The following is an 8,882-nucleotide window of genomic DNA, read 5'->3' as shown; positions in this document are numbered from 1 at the left end:
TTTGGTGGACCACATGTTACATGTAAGATCACGTGCTCGGTACCTACTGGTGTTTCAACACATGTGGTACAGAGGACAATGGATCTTGGGAAGAGTGAGATATTTGAACCCCTCTGTGGGACCTTGTCCTGGTTCATGAGGAAGGAAATGTTAATTAATGTGAGCGATGTGCCAGGTTGAACAAAGGCAAGATACTTGGCAGGTGCTCAACACACTCAATAATACCACTCAACAAAAGACCATACACCCTTGAATCTGTTGCAATAATCACGAACCTGTCGTGATGTCCGACCATGACCTCTGCAGATGTACCTTTATTTAGACAAATCTTAACTTGTTCTTACAGTTGCAAGGTGCATCAGAGATAGATTATTCCTGTCAAACACTGAATTGTTTTTTATGTTAACAATGGAGAAGAGAGCAATATGAATGTGGTTGCAATTCTAATTTTAAAGCAACAACCCTTAAGCCCCCAAGGTGTGCTCTTTCCACCTGAACACTGAAGGTCAGAGGTGATGAAAATCTTCATTCTAATGTTTGGGCTAAGATCGACCAGCTGAGAAGAAACTTTGGGTTCAGAAAACGATCAGCAGCACTACTGGCAGCAGATTGTGTTGGATTTATTTATTTTTTTTTTTTTACAAAAATAGGGTGCACATAGTGATGTCCTTTCATGATCGGTTTATCAATAATTTCTGAATTACATCCTAGTCTTAACGCATGTAAGCCTGTAGACGTACATGTTCAGAGTCCATTTCTTCTTCTCCAATATGTAAGATGAAGGGACTGGTATGACGATATTACTCCTTTTACGATGTAAAACAATATGTTCCTACATGTTTTTATCTGAACTTGCCTCATAAAAGACAGTTTGCTTAAAATGCTGGACCAGAAACTCTACAAAATAAATTCACACTGCACATCATTTGACCTAGGAATGAGATGGATGGGAGCATGAGTTTTTTGTACTTCAGTAACAAATTTGTTACAATGTGGTTGATACAAAGTTTTTAACCACTAACCACTATTGTTTTTTTTTTTAACTCTCCCTGAATATACCATTAAATCTCCCTCATTTGTCTTCACTCACTAATCCGTTTCTCTCATTACTCTGTTTTAGTCACCTATTCTTCGCTCTTCATCATCGTGTCACCCCCTTTTCCCAAACTCAAGCATGCAGAACAGAGCACGCAGGTCTTCTTTAACAGACCAGAACGCTCTGTTCTCAGAGTTCTCACCTTTCACCCGGGGTTAAAGTGAGTCAGCATCGCTTTGGCCCAAAGCCCCATGGAGACCAGAACACAACACCAATCTGAAGAACTGGACTGTATGAAGCATTGGCAGCACATTGAAAGATGTGAGACAACAAAGAGAAAAAGAAAGAGACCAGCATAATATTGGCAGACTCTTGTGGTCATTGGGGAATTTTTTTGGGACAATTTAAAAAATTTAGATTTTAAAGAGAAAATGTTGATGTTTTTATCTAAAACGTTTATGTGCATGTTATATGACACGTGGTTATTGTAGTCTGCACCATTTCTTGTTAAATAGTACTAATTTTATTTTAAAATAATATATGTTTAGCAAATTGTACTACCAGTTTTTTTTCTACCAGTTTGACTTTATTTAGATTTTTTTTTTTTTACATAATAAGTTTATTATTAAAGCTGGGAAATGTAAGAAAATCCACCAAATATAGGAGTCTAATAATAAAGTAATTTAATTGAGCCCGAGTAATTTAAATCTGTTTAAATCAAATTTTTCTGTTTATAAGAGGTGAATCTGATTCAGGTTTTTAATCTGCATCTTTTTTCCCCGACATTGTGACCTCATGATCTAAAATCTGTTTCTGTCCCCCTCTCCAGCAGGACTGCCAGATGCTCAGTAATCTGTGTGAAAGGCGATCCACCACTTAATGGGATTGTTTCTGCTGCACCCTAACGAAGAGGCAGCCAGCAGACCAGAGCTGAGCAATCACCCTCCGTAACTGCTGTCCTGGGACCTCAGGTGGACACAGTGGACGAGGAGATGGCACACAAGCATCTGGGGTAAAAGAGGGGGTGAGTTTCACACCTCTGAGTCATAAAAAGTCCACAGTCCCACCCCCAACGTGCTTAAAACTGTTCTAAAGCAGGTGGCTGACATACTGACAAGGACGAGCTACAACATCGTTGAAAAGTGTAAAAATCCTCCGACATATGGAGGCATGAGCATCTCTCTTATAACAGACATGCTTTATGGAAATAGAAACAGGTGCTTTCAGGCTCATTTTAAAAAAAGCTTCACCAAACAATGCAGGGACAATGACCTGACCTATCATGCAGTGCATAATATTCCAACAGGTATTATCAATAGGGATATTTCTGTCTGATTTCATGAAACATTGTTTGGCGAGTCGTACGAGCAAAGGAAAATTGATCAATCTAATGTTGAAAAGTAGGATTATTTACACTTCCCTAGGCCCGAAATAAAATACTTTTCCACTGCTTCTGTACAAACTTTTTGTTAAGATTGTTCTCTGTAACTACAAGAGCTTAGGATGTTGTCAGTTGTCTGGAGAGAAATAGTCTATATGATACAGAACGATTACTGTTCCAGTATTATCAATTTTTGGTTGCAGGTAATTCAGATAGGGGCATGTCTCTGTTTAAGATTTGATTTTATCATTAAATCATCATTGGTTGTGGTTTGCTTATGTTTGGAGGATATGGGCTGCTGTGCTACATTATCAGTCTGTTGCACTTGCCTTTGAAGAAGAAGAAAAAACAAAGATCGGTATCTTTTCCATTGGTTCATGCTCAGATCTCAAATCAGCCTTTACCAGGCAGGTGCACTTAGGCTGGGTTTAAAAAGCATGAGAAAAAAATTATTTTTTCCAGCATACAGACTTGTGCACTGATGTCCCTGCAATAATTTGTGCTGTGCATCGATTGGTAACATACTTATTCACGCCTAAAAGGAAATTTAAAGTATTCAATTGAACTAGCATTCCGGGATTTAAACCGAGGACCTTTTTTGCTGCATGGCGACAGTGAAAAGAACGAGGATTCTAAAAATACAGCCAGTCAATCAATGTATTGGTATAGATCAATACATATTCATATGTTGGAATGGTTTGAACTTGAGCTATTTTGCAATTGATATTGCTCAAAACCTTCCTTGTTTTTTGTAAAAAATAACCACACTTTCCAGATTTGTGTTTAGAAAAAGGTTTTGAAAACAGTTATTTTTGTTCCGTTTCAAAGAAAAGCAACGTTTTAAAATATGTGATTTAAAAGAACAACCACATTTTTATCCTTGTTGGTAACATAAGGAGAACTTTCCTTCCTTCAATGAATGCAGGAGTAAAACTGTTCGTGTTATAACGCCCAGCGTGTCAAAATGATATGTTAAAGCATCTCCTGCCTATCATTCAGAACAATGAATACCAGGGATGGATTTCCTCCCTGTGTGAAATGACAGATTTTCCTTCTTTCTTGCCAAATGCTCAGTCGGCTAACAGGTCCTCTTCAAAAGACAGCGACTATGTATCACCTGTGTAGAATGTACAGACACGTTGGATCGAGTTTCACAGCAGACTCCTATTCATGCTTATGATTGCTTTGTTTGGTGGAGAGATTTCAGTGTCCATAGGGGATGGGAAGCTGGAAGCTCTGCTTTATAAATGAGCCGTTGCTTTGTCAACACAGGAGTGGGGTTATCTCAAACAGCAGCTGAAAGATGGATAGAGTCAGATGAATATCAGTAAGGCCAACGTATTTGGTCAGAGATTTTGTAGGTATGAAGGCATAAAAGGAATAAAATGTTACAACAAACCGGAGGTGTTAACACTTCGCATTAGAATAAATTCTTCAATGAGAATTAAAGGTACTTCATTTCCCTCTGCTTTAAAATGTTATAGGGGTTTAATTTCAATGGAGGGACACACAAAAACAAAAAACTTGTAAGTGGATTTGGGTGAACATATATTAATGACTAACTTAGCTTCCCCTTTTAAAGAAACTCTAAATGTTTGAGGATTCTTGAGTGTTGATCGGACACTCCATCCACAGATTTTCTGTAGAGCTGAAGTCTGGAGACTAGCTTAGCCTCTTAAAGATCTGAATGCAATTGTTGTGCATTTTGAGACTTTGATATTCTGGGAGACCCATTCTCTACCTATGTTCATAGTTTTGGCTCAGAAGAGAAGGATCCTTTACTGCAAGTGAACCTATTCATGACTCTTTTAATGTAGTGAAGTATTCTTGTGACCTTATCAGAAGAACAGCCTAAAACATAATGTTTCCACTTCCATGTCTTAATTATATTCAACATGTGACTTCCTCAACAATGAGGACTATCCATCAATATTACACAATTATATTGAGAACAGAACTAACAAGATTGACTTTCTTATCTGTACACAATAAAACAAGGACTTGTAATTCTGAGGCACTGCATGTTCATCGACATAAATATTTCCTTTTGAGAGATGAAATAACGATTTTGAGAAAGAGATACCTTTTGCAGGTAATGCATAGTGTTTTCCTTTTTGTACATATTGTTTTGAGAATTGCACTTACTGTTACACAAATGCTGGGAATGATTTGAGAAATTCACTAGAAAAACTGTAAGCAACAATGCATTCAAAACTGAAAGCTAAAAGACAAACCAAACCAAAACGTCAGACACCAAATTATTTAAATGTGTGAAATCATAGAAAAACATCATTATATTTGTCAAAGACTAACCAAGAACACTTGAATGACTGAAGACATAGAGGTCACAAAGGAGGGGTCTTGGGCCGCAGATCAAGGGTCTCCTCCGTCTCCAGCTTTTTCAATTAAGCCTCAGCTCACTGGTAACAATTTATGAACATGACCTTCCAACTCTCCAGCTCCCACACTCAACCCTGGCAGTCAACCTCTCCCATGTCTTAGCTACATCAAATCAACTCTCAGATCCCCTTTGGCTATCTGACCCCTGGCAAACACACCGTCTTGACAGGACAAACCGACTGTCACTCTTCCAAAACCATATTTGTGTAACATGTATTTATAAAAGGTATAAATGGACACACACTCATACTCACAAGAACAGGTCACTTATGCTCACTCCGACGGGTCACTGCCTATTCTTTAGCACAAGCTCAAAGGTGAGTAATAAAAAAATCCAATACAGTAAATGCATGGGGTCACCATCATACCAATATATAATACAAAAAGGGGACATATGACAACCCATAAGTTGAGGGAAAGCAATTGAATTCTCCGTTTCTCCCTATCTCGCTGTCTTTGGATGCATCAATCTGCAGCTGTTGATAATTGAATTAAGCAGAAGACGTGATTAACAAGTTCTTCAAAAAAGCTGGAATTGCCTGCAATCTGATGTCTGGAGCACATGATAGGCTTCTTTGGAGGCGAAAACTATTTGTGACATCTCCACAGTTCAGCCAGCTGTCTTCATTTTAATTAAAAATCTTTCACAGACGTAAGAGTTATGGAAGGCACAGCGAGGGCTTCTGGCAGCCGCCTGAATGAAAAACCACATGAGGAATTGCGAGCGAGGATGGAGTAAGCAACGGCTACATCAAGCGGATGTGACGAGGATGACGAGGATTAGATTTCCCAAAAAGGGGGCAGCCAATGCACAGTAATGTTCAACTTTATTGAAACTATGAAACTTTATGTGATATAATGGGAGCAGCTGTCATTAACCTGAGCTCTTTGCATTATGCCAATAATTTTCACTGCAGAGATCTTTGACTTTGGATGGACTATTATAGATATGTGTTTCATATATTGCCTTTTATTCAACCTGAAACATGATGTCAAGCATCAATTAGACGTATTACTGCAAACACAAACTGAAGTTTGGCAGCACCGGTAAAAGGCTGTGAATTTTTATTATACTTTATGAAACATATGTTCCTAAAGACTTTGCACTCTTTATCAGCAAGAATTCCTTCTTCCTTTATAAAACAAGTTTTATTGAAGACAAATCACTGAGTCACTGTTTAGACTGAAATTTTATTGAATTCATTAATTTTATGAGTTTTATTCCTTTGAGAGTTACATTTACCTGTAAATCCACTGAAGGTTTGATGTGTTCTACTTTCTTAGGTTTGATCATTTGTGATACGGGCGTCAAACGTCAGTTCAGATTCTTAGATTTGACTCCATTCCAATACACCGGAATAAAATAAACAGATAACCTTGTCAGCCAGCAGCCTACTTCTGCAGAGTCTTAATTATCTAATTATTTAATTCAGGTATGTTGAACAACATGCACCAGAAAGCATTCAGATGTGTCCTTGCTTTGCTGCCAAGTTTCTCAGTTTTTAATAAGTCATCAATTACCTCCCTTTCTCTTCTCTGCATTTGGGTCATGTTCAAACGCAAATCATACTTACAGTCCAGTCATTTCCATTCAGAAGTTACCTTATTACCAAACACAACTGTTCTGTGTTTTTTAGGTTCTTACACAATATCAAACGCATAAAAATTCAACTTAATATAGGAGGCTTGCAAAACACGAGACTATGCAATGTTTCATATTTCTTCAAATATTAGAAAGAGTAAATTGAAATGCAAACCTAAGAAGACATGACCATCCACCTGAGCTGGCAGACCAAGCATGGGGATCACTACTCCATGTTACTCTAGAGCAGAGATCCAAAGTCTGAAAGTACAATAATTAGACAAGCATTCACAAAAGCACGACCTTTATGTAACTCTGGGAATAAGTAAGCCACAAAAATTACTGTTAATAGTTTGTCACAAGCCATGCAGGGAACACACCAGAGATGTAGCAGAAGTTGTTCTGGTAAGGTGAGACTAAAAGAGAGCTACGCGACGTACATGCAGAAAGGTATTACTGTACTGCACATCACCCTGAACACACCATCTCCACAATGAAACAGGATGGTTATAGCGTCATATTGTAGGAATTTGTCTTTTTAGCAGTAAAGCTGATTGTAAGTTGATGGGAAGATCGGTGGAGTTAATTTTAAAGAAATCACGTAAAAACCCTGTTAGAGACTGAAAAGATCATAAGACTGGAGAGTAGGTCTTCCTTTCAGCAGGAAAATACCCTAAACCTTCAAATTAAATTCAATTAAAAAATACTTTATTAATTTCAAAAGGAAATTTAATGTTGTAACTCATACCATGACTTGTAGTAGACGCCGATGGCTGTGGGCAGGAAGGCTGTCCTGTGTGTTATTGCAAATCTGGAGAAAAGTCTGACTGAAGACAGTGTTGTTGTGGAACTGTCTCATGAAGAGGATGTTCAAGGTTATGTGTAATTTTCCTAATTTTATGAACAATCCTTTTTTGCACAATAATCTCCACTCCACATGTTCCACAGTAGTCCCCAGAACAGAACCAACATTCTTTATCAGGTTGTTCATTCTTTTAAAGTTTGTAGTTATTATACTGCTAGCCTAAAACATAGGGTCAAAGCTTCAACGAAATGTCTTAGATAAAAGCACATGTATGACTTTGATGCGCTCCATTCTGACACACCTTGATATAACAAAGAATGTGAAACAATTTTAGTCTGTAAATATGCAGCTCAAGGTCAGAGACGTTCGCCAGAAGACTTCACATAGAAGTGCAACAGTATATTGATCTATATACAATATCTTTAAGTTTCTGGTTGTAGCATGACAAAAGAATAAGGTAAAGGGATAGAAGCAGAAACAGCCTTATTGTCCTGCAAAGGAGAAATTCAGGTGCAAGAGCAACAGCAGATTTTAGGTTCCCACTAAAACTTAAAATGGAAATACTTTGGCACGAGTTTGTTTGCATGATATTAAAAGAAAAATAAACATTTCTGAATGTGTTAACTTAAATGCTTTTCTTAGTCTCTTTAAAAATATTAATTTTAAGCGATTCTGCTATAGATGTGTTTATATGCTTCTTCAGTGTGATTTCTCAATTTCAAATAGGCTGTATTAATTTTCCAAATTCAACTGATTCAGATAAACTAAATTTAGAGTAAAAAATAAGCCAAAAGAGAAAACTCATCAGGGCACATGGTGAATTTATAATCTCGTCTGCACAGATGAGAACTGAGGCTAAAACTATTACATCACCCTGATGTGTAGAGCAAACCAAAGAAAGTAGGAGAAAGCTAATGGCAGCATAGGAGTAAAAATTTCCTCAGCAGACACAGGACACATGAGATTATTCATTAGGAAATTAACTGTCAAATTAGTCCTGATCTCATTGCTTATTATGTCATGTCTGTGCAAACGAGTGAATATAAAACCAGCCCTATTCTTCATCTGCAATATGTGAACCATGGCAGTAATCCGAGACACCTGTGTTTAATGACTATGTATGCGGGGGCCACATTTGCAAATCATTTTAAATACCAATAAATGAGACGTAACTAACTGACCTTGCTGTGAGCCTGCGAACGTTTACCTCAGATAACATCACCTTGTGGAACAAGACAGAGATGCATATATATTTCTCAAGGTGTCTGTTCTGCCTGGGAATCGAAGTCAGTTTTTATAGTTTGATACTCCTGCTGGTTTTTTTTTTTTTGTCTTTTTCATCCAAAATTATTTTTATCTTCTGGAACTGAATTGTTGCAGTCTGTCATCTTTATTCAAGTTCATTCTCCTAAGACCTTCATCAAACTCCCCACTACTCCTTAATAGACTAAGGTCCTCCCAGTGACACCATAACTCACACGCTCATCTCTGCTGAAGCTATTGTTCTCCACAGGAGTAACACTGCCCACTGTTTTCAGCAGGATGGAGGAGTAAAATATCTGTCTGGAATGGCTGTTTTTTGTGTTAATTAGCATAAATACAGTGCAAGTTTACAACCGAAGGACAGACATAGTAAATGCACAACACATAGCGGTGCCTTCACAAAAACATTTATATA

Source organism: Xiphophorus couchianus, chromosome 4 (assembly GCF_001444195.1).
Source record: "Xiphophorus couchianus chromosome 4, X_couchianus-1.0, whole genome shotgun sequence".
Lineage (NCBI taxonomy): Eukaryota > Metazoa > Chordata > Actinopteri > Cyprinodontiformes > Poeciliidae > Xiphophorus > Xiphophorus couchianus.
The sequence above is the reverse complement of the archived record's forward strand: the minus strand, read 5'-3'. Positions refer to the sequence as shown.